The 15,432-nt window shown below is 43.1% G+C and overlaps 1 protein-coding gene across 2 annotated transcripts in view; it reads left to right on the top strand.

Moving 5' to 3' along the window:
* ZBTB16 (zinc finger and BTB domain containing 16) overlaps positions 1-15,432 on the top strand; it is a 245,924-nt gene that overhangs the window by 138,291 nt on the left and 92,201 nt on the right. The gene's annotated exons all lie outside the window — the stretch shown is intronic.

Raw genomic sequence — 15,432 nt, 5'->3', positions numbered from 1 at the left:
GGCTAGGAACTGAATGGAAGGAGAGACAGGACAGGATGGAATGCCCCAGGGAATGGATTTATCTTTTCAAAAGCAAGAGTTGGTAACTCCAGTGAGCAAGAAACAGGTTAACTACAGCAAGAAAGCCTCAACCATCTCAGTTCTTCCCTCCTTGAGCTAGACAAAGCTTCCACAGCAGAGGCTTAGAGACTCCAAAACCTAGTGGGACCATGAATGGCATCTAGACATGAATGGCATCATCCCTAGAGATGAAGAGGAATTTCACAATGGGGTTCAATTCAGTTCAGCTAAATAAACATTTATTAAACGCTTACTGGGTGCCAGGCACTGTGGTAAGTGCTGAGGATACAAATAAAAAAAAAAAGTCCCTGCCTTCAAGGAGCTTACAGTCTAATGGGGGACAACACACCAAAGGAAGCTGGAAAGAGGGAAGGGGACCAGGGAGTACTCAGTGCGGGGGCATGATCTTGCCTGGAGTCCAAACCAAGCAGAGCTGCGGACGGAAATGGAGAGTTCCACAGAAAGTCTGGATCCCTATAAAGGAAGGCTTTGGGAGTGTTCAGTGCTCCAGCCCCAGGCCCTCCAGTCAGAGGGGAGAAGAGTCCAAGGTTGTTGAGAAGGTGTTGAGGATCCAAAGCTGAGTCACTCAGCATGAAGAGGAGGTTTCAGGTGATTAGCTCATCCTTGGTGATCCCAGTCATCTCAGTCTAAATCACGGCACTCCAAGACCTGGGTCTTTCTCCTAGAGCAGTGTAAGAAAATCTAAAAGCCCCCCATCCTGGGATTTTTGGCCATAAGATGGTTTGGGAGATCGGGCCTGTCCGGGGGGCATCTGTCCAGCCAGGAGGTCTCCCACTCAGTGTCCCAATGAAGAAGCCTTCTGTCTGGATTTCTCCTAGCATAATCCTATACCCTATCCCAGCTCCCCTCCCTTTCTCAACCCCCCTGCCCTCCCCTTAGCTGCACTAATTAGAACTCTACTTGCAAAGAAGAGGTTGGGGGGAGGAGGGAGTTCTAAACTTTTCATTAGATAGTTGGGATTAAGCGGTCTTCTGGGGTAGTTGGATTAAACCTTTGTAGTTATACCTCTGACTATTATAAACTAATTGAGCACAGTGAGTTCATTGGCGGCTGCATTTTGTTGGAGTAATTATAGAAGGCCACAGTCGTTTTCAGTAACAAGGTAACTCAGGCTAAGGAGAGAATTCCCAGAAACTTTGATGTGCTTGAATTTCCCTCGAAGTCATTTTGGTTAACACGAAACCAGATCAGTAGAGTCTCTGGGACTCCAACTTGGAATTGTCTTCATCCTGGGGACCGAGGTAGGGGTTGCTAAGAGGTTTTGAATTCTACTTTGGGAAGAAAAGCAGAGCCCCATTCCCTGAAACGTAGGAAGAGGAGGAAGTGGGAGGGGGGAGTAGGTTCTGATTGGGGCAGGGGACAGGGAGGAGACTCAGAAGGTAGTATAGTCCTTGGTGACTGGCACTGCTTGCTAGTGCTGGGTCTCAGTGTTTTCTTACCACCAAAGAGGCTAAAACCCTAAAGAGGAAATACCTTGAGATGCTGATAAATCACCAGGGCATGATGTATACATACAACATACACACTTGGGGACCAATAAGAACAGGTGAGACATCCTTCCTATCTCTGTCCTACATCTCCCCCCCCCCCCCCGCCGTCTCCCCCCCCTCCACTGTCCTATTTGTCTTTGCTGTTTGGAGTACGGGCCCCAGTAGAGAATGGATGAATGAAATGATTCCTGGGAATCATTGTCTCCATCGATCTCTGAGTATCCTGCAGACTGTGAGAGCCTCTATGACAAAACCTTAAAAATACCTCCTCTAACAGTGAACCTAATCTGACCTTGACTTTTGGTAGGGTCAGGACATGGCATTGTTTTCACTCTGTTCTACCTACACTCTGGGCTTGGTGGATTGGCCAGGAGCTTTGAGTACCCTTTGGAGGGGCCACCAGGGTTAGGCAGAAGTGAACTTGTCCTCCACATGTCCCCCTCTCTGACTCTGGCACACAGCCCAGCTGCATTGACTCATACCCTGTGAAGGACAGCGTGTAACTGTGCTTCCCGATATAGGCTATCAGGCCCCTGGAGTGACAGGAAGACACATTGTCATCCAGGGCACTTTGGTCTGGTTGCATGGCAGGCCTTCCCACCTCCTGCCTTGCTGCCTTGAAGGCCAGCACTGGGAGAGTGCATGGAGAATTTTTTAAAAGTATTGTCTTTTTATTTTCTTAAGTCATCATGGCCTGTGTTCCCTTCATCTCCCGCTTTATTTCTCTGGCCACTCCCCACATGGATCCGACCTTCTAGTTCTGTTGTCCCCCTATTTGCAGCACCCCCCCCATTATAAAAGTTTATCACAGGGTTGGCTGAGTAGATTCAGGAATTCAGTGTTTGGTTAAATTGTGAAATTAGCTTGGGAAGTCAATGAGGCATTTCTTGTCTGCTGCCTTCCAAAGAGTAGGGAGTGAGTTTATGAAGGTGCTGCAAGGACCTATATAAGGAAAGGAGGGAGAGAGGGAGAAAGAAAGGAAAGGAAAAAGAGAGGGAAGGAGTAGAGGAGAGAGGATTGGGATGGAGGAAAAAAGAAGAGAGGGGTGAAAGTAGAAAAGGAAGTAGAAGGAAGGTGGAAAGAAAGAAAGGAAAAAGAGAGGAAAGAAGGAAGAAGGAATGGAGGAGAAGACTGGCATGGAGGAAAAAAGAGAGGAGTGAAAGTAGAAAAGGAGGTAGAAGGAAGGTGGGAGGAGGGAAGAAAAGGAAAGGAAAAAGAAGAGAGAAGGAGTAGAGGAGAGAGGATTGGGATGGAGGAAAAAATCAGTGAGAGTGGAAAAAGAGGTAGAAGGAAGGAAGAAAGGAGAGGAAAGAAGAGGGAGGAAGGAACGGAGGAGAGAGGATTGGAATGGAGGAAAAAGAAGGGAAGGATGAAAGCAGAAAAGGAGATGGAAGGAGAGAGGGAAGGTTAAAAAAAGAGTGAGAGAGGTAGAAGGAATAAATGATGGAGGGAGAAAAAAGGGAATTAGCTAAAGGCAGATCGGTAGTATAGGAAGAGTTCATGTGGACAGATTTTCTAGTTTCACAGTCAAAGATCTCTTAGTCTGGAAAGGATAGGTCTTGGGTTGATGTAAGCCATATATTTAAAAGAGGAAGGCAGATATGGTTCAGTGGGGCAAAAGAAAACACCAGCTCTGGAGTCTGAGGACTTGGGTTCAAATCCTATCTCTGATCCTTACTACCTGTGTGCAAAACCCCAAATGGGGTCATTTGAGTCAGACTTGACTGAGACAACTCAACAACAACAAAAACAAGGGAGCCCTTGGATAATTTACTTAATATCCTTGGTCCTCAATTTTCTCGTTGTTAAAATGAGGGGGTTGGACTCGGTGGCCTCTGAGTACCCTCGCAGCTCTCCATCCATGGTGCTGTGATCTTCAGATATAGATGCAGTAGAAGGTGAGGACTTTCATTTTTGTCTTTATATAACACTAGCTAATGTTTATATAGTATTTAATACGTGCCATGCACTGTGCTGCGCCTTTTAGAATTATCTCATTTGATCCTCACAGTAACCTTGGGAAGTAGGTGCTATCATTATCCCCATTTTTCAGAGGCAACTGAGGCAGATAGGTTAAGTGCCTTGCCCATTCAGACACATAGTAAATGTCTGAAGCTAGATTTGAATTCAGGTCTTCCTGACTTGTGGCCCAAGTGCTGTATCTGTCCACTTCTCCACCTAACTGTTCAGGGCACAGAGTAGTCACTTAATAAATTCTTGTGAAATTGAATTATTGAACTAAGTGCAATTAAATCTTATCTTATGTTCAGAGATTACCTGGGAAGGAGATTTTATTGCCTTCCGCCATCACTGTTACAAGTCTTAACTCACCTTGCACCGCTGGTCAGTTTTCCAGAAAGCTAACCTAAATTTCTCACGCTGCATGGGGGACAGTGGACACAGTTTGGGACCTGTTATTTCTGCATCCTGACCAACGCTTGAACATTGCTCCTGGTTGTACTTGAAAATAGTCTCCTCCCTCATGTTAGCACGGCTCGGTGCCTCCCCATCTCTGGTGCAGGCAGCAGACGTGGATAGTTATGCTTTTAAGTTTCCAAAGCATTTTACGTATGTCTCCTTCAAGGGTCACAGCATCCCACTAGGTAGTCATCCAGTACATAAAGACATGGATGCGACGGAGAGCTGGCCTCAGAGAAAACTAGGGTTTAGTTGAGGCCTCTGACACATCCTAACGTGGTGTCTCTGGGCAAATCTCTTGACTGATGCAAACCTCAGGCAGCTCTCAGCTGCAGAACAGATGCCGATTTGCGTTGGTGAAGGGAATTTCTACACTAATGTAATTGTTTACACTAATCCAAGATGCCAGTCAACAACCCCAAGGATATTGAGGCCTAGAGTGGTTTGTGCTAAGCTGTCCACCTAGTAAGTATCAGGGGTCAAATTTGAACTCGGGTTTCTGCTGACCTCTAAGTCTAATTCTCTTTTCCATGACTCTGTACTGTCCCATAAAATAAATACGTATGTGCTTTAAGGTAGCTGGATGGTGCAGTAGATAGAGTGCCAGGCCTGGAGTCAGGAAGATTCATCCTCATGCATTCAAATCCGGCCTCAGACACTTACTAGCTGTGTGACCCTGGGAAAGTCACTTAATCCTGTTTGCCTCAGTTTCCTCATCTATAAAATGAATTAGAGGAAGAAATGTCAAACTACTCTAATATCTTTGGCAAGAAAACCCCAAAACGGATCACAAAGAGTCAGACATGACCGAACAATAACAAAATATGTCCTGAAGAGTGGAAGTGTTTACATGTTAAACATATATGCCTTTGTGTAAAGTCGCATTAAAAAGCAGCACTTGATTTTAATTTCTGGCCTATACCTGTGTGCCCTGGGAGGCTGACTACCCTTTGGGTATTTGGGCAGGACTCCCCAAGAAGTCGGCTGGCCCTTCCGCTCCCCCCGTTCCTCTGAGGAAGGCCTGTTTGCAAATGCCCATTTGATAGGCTTAGAACCAACATTCTGAGAGGTTTATATGGGAGAAGAGTTACCAACAGCGTATTTTCTATACACACCAAATTCTCAGGTCCTCTAATTATACCAAACAAACCTTTCTGTTTCCAAGCTGCAATTTGAATGTCATTTTAGTTGTCAGATATACTTTAATAATGCTGTAGCCATAACGCAAAGAAACAGTTCTCTGACAGACTGCATGCCTGGGGTGAGCTGGAAAAAAAAATAAAAAATGAAAGATTTAGGGCTGGGGGGCGGGGTGGGGAGCTGGGGAATGAGCGCTAGAAAGGGGTGTTCAGTCTGCTGGGTGATCTTTTTGTTCTGTAAGTGCAGAGTCTTAAGGTTTCCGAATTTTGAGTCTGAAAGTGTCAGTGCCGTACTTGTAATATAACACCTCAATTATGGTGCAGGGGGTAAGAAAGCATGGCTCAGAAACCCCCGTAAGGTTCTTTAAGCCCCACAGCCAGAGCCACAATTAAGGTTTCAGAAACACCAAAGGCAAAAGCCAATGAGTGTCATTTTTAACCAGTTAGAACATTTTACTACTTCCTAACATCAGAAGCGCTCAGTCCTCAATAAAGTGATTAAACTGAATGGGTATTGGGGAGTATTATTAGGTGGAGAGGGGCTAAAAATAGAAATGCTCTTGTTTTCTGAAAACCCTGGCAGTCCCAGAGGGACTGGGAGCCTTGAGGTGCCATTGAGCTGGGGGTGGGAGGGGAGAAGAGAGAGAAAAGGAGGGAGGGAGGGAGAGGTGGTACATGGAGCTGTCTGTCAATTAGGTTAGAGGATATTTTATTGGAGATATAGTCCAGTGATCAGGCCCCTTCTTATTTCATCCTCCTTGGAAGAAGTCCTCCCCTCTTCCCCCTATTACCGCCCCCCCCACCACAGTCCTACACAGATACACACATACCTGGTTTCTTCCTTTTGAAATGAATTTGAAGTGGTTGGGAGTGCTGACTGATGGGTCAGAGGGCTATTTATTTCACAGCTCCAGCCTGGGAAGACTTTTGGTCTGATGGGTAGGGATAGGCTGTTGTAGGCTGTATAGAAATGGTCACATAGGCAGAGCCTTGGTTTGTCTTGGTGCTGAGGTGGCATAACAGAAAAGAGAGTGAGGGACTAAAAAGTCCAGAAGATCTGAGTCCTGCCTTGGATACTTAATGATGTGTGACCCTCTGTTTCCTTATTTGCATCTATCACAGGGTTGTTGCAAGAATAAAATGAAACAAAATGTGGAAACTACTTTGAAAAATTTAAAGCCCTATGTAAATGTTAACTATCATTTATTAATATGCTAGTACCTTGAATAAGAGAGATGATCAGAGAATCTAGAAAGGGTATTGGATTGGAAATCAGGAGGACCTGGGTTCAAATCCTGCATCTACCACTATCTCTGTAGCCCTGGGCAAGTATTTGTTCTAGTTCAATCAGTTTTTTTAGTCACGTCCGACTCTTTGTGACCTCATTTGGGATTTTCTCAGCAAAGACACCTCCTTTTGCAGCTCATTTGACAGTTGAGGAAATAGAGACAAATAGGGGTAAATGACTTGCCCAAGGTCACACAGCTAGTAAATGTCTGAGGCCAAATTTGAGCTTAGGGTTTTCCTGACTCTGGGCCCAATGTTCTATGCACTGTGCCACATAGCTGCCCAAGTAACCGGGCAAATAGCTTTACCTCACATGCAGGAGTTGCAACAAGCTGACTTCTAAGATGTCTTTTAATTCTAAATCAATGACTCTATGATTCCCAACTCCGCTAGTTCCCATGAGGTCAAAGGATTTCAATCTGAAAGGAGCCCTAGAGAGTATTTTGTCCACACATGAAGAAATAGAATCCCCACAAAGTGATGTGACTCAGTCAGGGTCACACAGCTAATAAGGTCTCCCAGATCAGCGGATTCCAAAGCTTTTCCTTCCCACTGTGTCACCATGTTGTGGTAGATTACATGTTGACAGATGCTCAGCCTTGGGTGCCATGATAGTAAACGATGTTTTCTGGTTAATTGAGAGTTAAGGACCTCCCTTTTCCCTTTCCCTCTAATTTTTAATCCTTAAAATATCTCTCAAAAATGAATCAATTCATTTCCCCCCCTTTTAAAATTGTACCTTGCTTTGACCAACGATTCTGCTGTTCTGTCAGGTGAGTCATGATTCCCAAGACTGGCTGTTACTAGAGGGCACAAGTTCTGTGGATAGATGAGTTTTGAGCTAGATGAATTATGAGCTCAAGACCCTGGAAATTGGTTTTATTCTTGCCTTTCTTGGTTTTCCCACAGTGTATGGCACATAGAAGTCCCTCCATAAATGCTTGATGACATAAGTAAATATTAGTAATCCTAATTTTACCAAAAAAATTTGTAGTTTTTTTATATTTGCCTCTCTTTACTAAAAATGAAATAATAAATATTTTTTAAAAATTTATCAGGAAAAAAAGACCAAGATAAATACATTGTTGTGTCGTTTCAGTCCTGTCCTACTCTTCGTGACTCCATTTTGGGGTTTTCTTAGCAGAGATGCTACAATAGTTTGCCATTTCCTTCTCTAGCTCATATTATAGATGAGGGAACTGAGGCAAAGAGGGTTAAGTGACTTGCCCAGGGTCACACAGCTAGTGAAAATGTCCAAGGTCAGATTTGAACACGTGAAGATGAGTCTTCCTGGCTCCAAGTTCAGCGCTTTATCCACTGTGACATCTAGCTGTTTCAGGTTAATTTGGGGTTTTACTGTAATGACCAACTTGAATTTTAGTAGCGTTGTTCCCTCTGTTGAAGCCCAAATAAACTTTACATGTTTCTGAACCCATATCCACTTTATAGCCCCAGAAGAGAGGAGATATTTTTCTTTTCTCCGTCCTCCATATCACAGAGGGGCCTAGACAGGTAATGCTGTCTGTTAAAAGTAACATAGCAGGTCCTCATAGAACACTGGGTTTGGAACCAAGAAGACTCATTTTCATGAGTTCAAATCTGGCCTCAGACACTTACTAGCTTTGTGACCCTGGGCAAGTCACTCAACTCTGCCTCAGTTTCCTCATCTATAGCATGAGGTTAGAGAAGGAAATGTCAAACCCCTCTAGTATCTTTGCTAAGAAAGCCCCAAAATCAGATCCCAAAGAGTCAAACACAGCTGAAACACAATTGAACAACAATAAATGTTGAATATGGGATCTGAACTGCCTATGAGAGTTGTCTGATCACTAATGAGTGTGTTGCCTTAAGGCACTCTGGCCTTGACTGTGCAATTCTGTTCTTACTATTTGACTCCTTTGTGTTTTAATCTTCTGTTTGACCAACTCCATCACAGTTGGGTGGCGTTCCTCCCAGCACCACCTGCTGTCCTATGTGGAGTGTATGATTAGCAGTTAGGCTACAGGATAGGGTTCAACCCATAGCTCCCAAGCATTAACCATAGTTCAGGACAACCAACCTCCAGCTTCAATGGTGAGAATTCTAGGGCCCCACTTGGGCTAGCATTTCTGCATTCTGGGTATGCCTTTGTCTGAAGACTCCATAAACTGGGAACTAGATGGGCTATAGAGCCCTCCAAGAGAATTTCCTAGAGAAATTTTTGGAGCAAGAGATACTCCCATTTGTTGGGGTTAGGGAAAAAGAGCATACCTCTTCCTGAAATCAAGAGAATGGAGCAGGTGACATCAACCTGCTCCTGTCAGGAGATGTACAGTGGTTGTGTCGGTTACCAGCCTTTGGAGCTCTGCATAGTTTTCTGTTCTTTGATTCAGCCGTGATTTCTTGGTGACATTTGGTGTTTATTTTCTATCAAGAAACAAAAAAACCCCAAAATGGAAGAAAAATTAATCATAGAACCTCACAGCTGTAAGAGACTCAAGAGTCATCTAGTTCAACCTGTTAACCTCGCAAGGAATTTCCTCTGTAGCTTTCCTAAGAAATCCCTAGTGCTGGGGCCTCACTACCTCTTGGAACAACCCATTCTAATCTTGGTTAGCTCTAATTAATAGGAAATTTTTTTTCCCTTCCTTACATCGGGCTACAACCTACGTGTCAACGGCTCTAGGTTTGTCCTCTGGGACCATGCAGAACAACCCCCCTTTTTTTTTTCACATGACATCCCTTCATATACTTGAGGCTAGCAGTCACGTCCGCTATAAATTTTTTCTTCTTCTGGCTCAACATCACTTTTTTTTGGAGAGGAGGTAAGAGGAGTGAGGCAAAAGGGAATCTAGGTGGTATTCATAAAGGTCCTGTATCTGACTCGAGAGTATACAAGATGTAAGGGTATGTTGATTGGTGGGGAAGTAGGAAATGGGAGGGATTTCCATTCTGCATCAGTCATGAGAATACCCTGGTGTCCACATCCTTTCCAGACCCCTGATAAACTGTAGAAAGGCAGCCTCAAAGATATTAGGGATAGCTTGCGCTATGATTTGGGTTCCTAGTGGTTTTGTGCTACTTTTCTTTCTCCAAAGCTTTGAGTGGGACAGTATAGGTTGGGCAGGGATCAAGGAGAAGGAAATAGGAAAAAGAGATGTTAACAGTAAACTGCCTGAACACGTTGGGGAGTGGGGCATTGCAACTGAAGAAATTTCCCTGCCAACTGTGGTAAGGAGACAGAGACAAAGAGAGAGAGAGAGACAGAAACAGACATAGACAGAGACAAAGAGAGATAGATCTTCCACTTAAGGCTCTGAGATTAATTCAGTTCAGCAAACATTAAGTTCCTGCTTTGTGCAAGTGAATACAGTTATGAAAAAGACTTAGCTGCTTCCCTCAGGGAATTTCTATTGGGGAGGCTGAGGCTAAAGCAGATATTATTGTTCTACAAGTCAGTCAGTAAACATTTATTTATCTCCTACTTTATGCCAGATACTGTCCTAAGCACCAGGGATACAAAAAGAGGCAAAAGACAAGTCCCTGCCCTCAAGGAACTTACACTCTAAAGTAGGAGGCAACATATGAACAAATATATACAATCAATAAGTAAAAGATAGAGGACACTAGAATTAAGAAGGGTTGGGAAAGGCTTCCTGTAGAAGATGCTAGAAGATGTAACATAACACAATACAATACAACATAATAGTTAATAAAAGTGCCTAAGAGAGATTCCAAGTAAGAGCGCGTTATGAGAAATTGAAGAAAGGAGAGATGTATAACTGGGGAAATCAGAGAAGGCTCTGTGGAAGAGATGGCATTTGAAGGAAGGGGAAGATTTCAGTAAACAGAGATGGAGTTGGGGGTGAAGAGGAGTCCATTGCAGGCAAAGTGGACGTACACAAAAGACCTGGTCAAAGGGAAGGGCAGGAAGAGACGTGGACAGTCTGGTTTGTTTGATATGAAAGGGAGTAACGTGTGATAAGTCCAGAAAGGTAGGTTGAGCCAAATTGTAAGGTGCTAAAGGCTAGGTTGAAGAATTTGCATTTTATTCATCAGGGGGTGGGGTAGCACTGATGGTTTTTGGACTGGGAAGATGATACAGTCACAGGTGTGTATTAGGAAGATTACTTTGACAACTGTGAAGGATGGATTTGGGAAGGTAGAGACTAACAGCAGGGAGACTGGTCAGGAGGTTATAACTGGAATCCAGGCTTGACGTGGATTAGCTTGGTCCATAGTCCGAGATCGCCTGTTAGATCTTTACTCACTGATGGGGACTCCTGCTGTAGGCAGAGCCCGGAGGGCTAAATAGCGTGATTAGTGCCTCCTATTTTCTATTTCAGTTTCTGTGGCTGGAAAATTTAAGAATTTCTCCAAAATTTAGGTTGAATGTCTTTGATTATCTTGATATTGAAAGTGCTTTGAAATAAAGGGACGATGTAAATATGAAGAATTAGTGGAATTCACCAGGTCATTTGATAGAATTGGGGTTCAGTGGGAAGAAGAGGTCGGGAAGCCAGGGCTTTTAGACATATTAGATGTCCCACAACCTCCTCCGCTATTTTCATCTTGTCTTTCACCAGAGACAACCCTTTTGCCAACCCTCTTTCAGGGCACAGGGTCAAAGATTATAGTTTGCCTGCTAGGGACCTTGTTACACAATTTGGTAGTTTCACAGGATTATGGGTGGAAATCCCCTTCAGTTTTCCTCACTCAACTCTTGTGAGTCTAAGGAAAATGTCCTTTGCAGAAAGCAAATCTTTTTTTGTGAGTCTAAGGAAAATGTACTTTGCAGAAAGCAAGTCTTTTTACCTAAACCTATATTCTTAAAATTTTCTCAACATTGATATAAAATACCCTTACTCTGCCATGCTTAAATACCAAGGCCTTACCCATTATCAGTTCAATTGGTTCTAGCTTTTGATCCTTTAAAGAGCCTAAAATTTCCAGTGCATTTTACTTTCTACATGGAATAAGATGTTTTCTACTTTGATGGCATCTCTTGGATGAGATGAGGGATCCAAATTCTATTTTCTTTAAGAAAAAAAAAAGATTTTACTACAAGCTTAATATTAAGCATCAGTATAACTATATATAATATACAGTGTATAATATATAAAGTAACATGACATCACTATAGTATTAAGCATCCCTATATATTAAAAATGTTTTCAACTATATGATGTGCATTTAAGCAAATTAATTTCATAACAGTATGTTTAGTCTTGCTCTGTAAGTCTCCATTCTTTATTTTTCCCTTCAAATGGTCATAGTATGTACCTTTTTTTTTCCTTTGCGTTACTTAATAAAAGGCTTTTCTCTTTTTATTCCTCATGCTTGTCAGTCTTAGTTATGGTATTCCAGCAATTCCCCTGTTCTTGAATATTTAAGTTACTGCCAGGTTTTTGCAATTCTAGGTAGTGCTTCCATAAAGAACTTTGATTATATAGCTCCTTTTGGTTATTGCTTTCCAAGGACATTTTCCCCAAGATTGCAGTTCCCCCAACAATGAATGACTAGACCCATTTCTATGCAACCCTGCTAGCATTGAGTTTCTTTGCTTTTGGTTATTTTTGCCAGTTTGATTGGTCTGAGTTGACAAGTTAATATTGTTTTGATTTTCATTTCATTATTGAGACCGAGTATTTTTCCAAGTCATTACTAACAATTTGTTTCGCCTTCAGAAAATTATCTGTTCCTACCTTTTGATTATCCACTATTGCCTAGGAGTTGCTCAAACTCCAGCTTTCTCAGTCCTTGAACAAAATAAGGCCCTGGCCTTGGCTTTCCTTGTTGCATTTGTGCGTTTTCTTGTGGTTTTAAAAGTCTCCACTTCGCTCTCCATCCGCTCGAAGAGTACCAAACAGCCTTTCCTTAGACTTTGAACGAGAAGATCATGAAAATCAATCTGGGTTTAGCCCCTTATTTTACTGATGATGAAACTGAGGCCTTGAGAGATAAAATAATTTTTCCAGGGTTATCCCTATCAAGTTAGTGACAGAGCTTGGATTCAGACCCGGCTCTCTGTCCTCTGTCTGCCATGTTATCTGTTTACTTGGAGCAGCTTTTGAATGGATAGGTGCTTAAGAGTCTGTTTTCATCTTCTGAGGTCATTTCATTCATTCTCCTGCATGATAGTTCCTCTTTCCACCCAGGCTGATGGGATTTGTGTTGCCTAGAAATATCTTCCTGGCCTATTCTTCCCTCCCCACCAAAGGAGAGAAAAAATGGTTATATGTTATTGCAGTCCCTCATGGCCTTATAATTTGTATTTTTATCGTCATTTGAAATTTGATATCACTTTGTCTCCTCCTTCCACACTGCTTCTCCTACATAACGGCTACTGAATAAATGTTTGTTGAATTTATTCATTTGAAATGTGAATGAAATAAATGAGGTGAGAGAGGGTTGTGCCGATTTTGGTCAAGCATTAGTTATTCAAGCTAGAGAAGAGGGGAAGAGGAATGGATAATTCAAAAATCGTTTGTTTGGCTTTGGAATGTACTGTATATGTTGCTTTTTCCCTTCTCTTGGCTATAGAGTTTACCTTCCTAATTGCATTTTGTTTGAAATAATTTGCCCCGAGATGAGTTAGCATTTCCTGATCACTCACTGACTGGATAACAGAGACTTGACAGCATGGGACTGAAAATTAGCTGTGAATAATTGTGACTTAATTGTGTCTCCAATGAAGAGTGGTCATTTTTCTCTCCCTAGTCAGTTTGTTGAATTCAGAGATATTCAGGGGAGGATTAATAGTATCCTGCCCTGCCTCAGGAAGTTAGGGACGTGTGAGGTAGACGGAAAGGAGTTCCAAGCATGTACATTCACATGAATATCCATACATGTATGTATGTATATACATGTTATATGTTGTCTTCTGAAGGAATCCGAGCTCTTTAAGAGCAGAGACTTTTGTGTATCCTAGTGCCTAGAACAGTGCCTGGCCTATAGTAAGTACTTGATAATAACTGCTTATTAATTGTTGGGGTGTATATGAGATCTTTATTCGACATAGAGTAGTTGGGATCATTTTCTGCTTCTGGATTCTGTGGGAGAAGAAACAGGAGAAAGAGAGAAAGGCCTGAGCCAAATATGAAGAAAGAAATTTAAAAAAGAAAGAAAAAGAAAAAATGAAGAAAGAAATGGATGTACCTTGGAAGGGTTTGAATTAGTGAAGCAGATCAGAAGTTAAATTTGGGGAGGAGAAATTTGAGAGAAATTGAGGAAAATTTGAAGGAAAAGTTTGAAATCTCCAGGCCACATTTCACTTCTGAGTAGAAGGAAGAGTGGGATTGAGGATAATTTAGAACGATCCAAGACGATTAAGGAATAGAACTTGAAAGAGTAAACTCAAGAAGGAAAAGGAGAAGGTAGTTCGCAAGATGAAGCAAGGAAAGTCAGAAGAAAGGAATGTTTAGAGAATAAAGCAAGTTGATAGAGTGGATTAATAGGTGGGGGGAATTAGTGAAACAGGAGTTTGGTTTGAGGCTGAAGAGGAAGATGTGCCCTAAGTTAGATACCAGAGAGAATAGGTACAAAGAATGAAGAATATAAATCAAGATACTGAGATTCATAGGAAATCCGAGAGAGGAGCCAGAAATAAAACCCATGGCCTCAACTGGTAATGCACAAATGGCCAAACACAACAAAAACAGGGCCTAGAGCCCTAGACATCTAACCACATAGCTGTCTCTAGGACTTGGGTTGAAGGAATTGGGCATATTTAGCCTGGAGAAAACTCAAGTGGGCATGATGGTCATCCCCAAATACTTGAAGGACTGTCTTGTGTAGGAGAGATTAGATTTGTCCTGTTTGGCCCCAGAGGGCAGGACCAGAAGCATTGAGTAAAGACCCCAGTTTAGGTTTGCTATCTGGGGGGTGGGGTTGGGGGGGACTTCCCAACCATTAGGGTGGCTTAAAAGTAGAGGAGATGGGTTTCCTCTGCTCCACGTAGATGTTGCCCTATTATTTGTTGGTATGTTATAGTGGGGGTTCCTATAGGTTGGATTTGACGACACTGAGGTCTTTTCTGTCTCTCAGATTCTAGGATTCTGCCTTGTAAATTAATCTTTACCCCACCCCACCTTTCTCAGTCTGTTTGAAGTGCCATTAAAAGTGAACACTTTCCTTCCTTCCTTCCCCCCAGTGTGTGTTTATTAGTTCTGCACTGGTAGGGTGTAATATTGTACTTATATTGTGTGGGAGAATTTTAATTGTGTGACTGTTGAGTTCTTTTATTGGTCATGTGGGTCTTGTGTGTTGACAGTGGAGGAGTAGTCATGTTGGGTGTGTATGTTTGTGTCTGTGATATACACATGCTCCAGCAGGCAGCTTTTCCCAACCTGTAGTTGTGTCTCTTGAGCTGCCCTGCTGGAAGCTGAGAGCTGGGGAGCAGGTTTCCCCTCCCCCATTCCGCCCTATAGCAAAGAAGAAAGGAGCGTGCAGAAGGAGGGTATACCCTGCTGTCAGGGCTAAGGGCAGCGATGACTCTGCAGAATCCCACCAAGTGGAAAAACTGAGCCCACCCTGCCAGGGCCAATGAGCCTGGCTCAGCGTGACCTTTATGAGGCAGGGACAAGGAACCGGCTCTCATAAACACAGACGCCTCAGAGCCTCCTGTGAACCCATTCCAAGGCCCCCTTTGCAACACAGCTGACATTCTGCCAGACAGCGGGTCCTCAGCCTTTTTCCAGATCGATCGTGGGGGAACTGAGCTCCTAAGCAGAGCGTCTAGATGATGCGGTTCGAGCCCCTGACGGCTCCCCTGTCCCAGTTCCAGGGCTGGGACTTTCTCAGTAACTCTTGGCCCTCTGGACTTAACTGCTGTCCAGGGCAGAATCATGAATACTCTCTCCAGCAAATCCCTCCCCATTTACCTATGCCTGCTACAATAAAGCACAGACTTGGAGCTATCCATTCTGCCCTCTGTGTGATTTGTGAGTAAAGATTAACTTTGTACCATACACATATTCAGTCAGTTCACCTCTTGTCTTAACTATAACCTCTTCATGCCCTCCTCCTAACTTTGCTCT

Source organism: Trichosurus vulpecula, chromosome 2, assembly GCF_011100635.1.
Source record: "Trichosurus vulpecula isolate mTriVul1 chromosome 2, mTriVul1.pri, whole genome shotgun sequence".
Classification (NCBI taxonomy): Eukaryota; Metazoa; Chordata; class Mammalia; order Diprotodontia; family Phalangeridae; genus Trichosurus; species Trichosurus vulpecula.
Note: the sequence above shows the minus strand (reverse complement) of the source record. Positions and strands in the feature narration are given on the sequence as shown.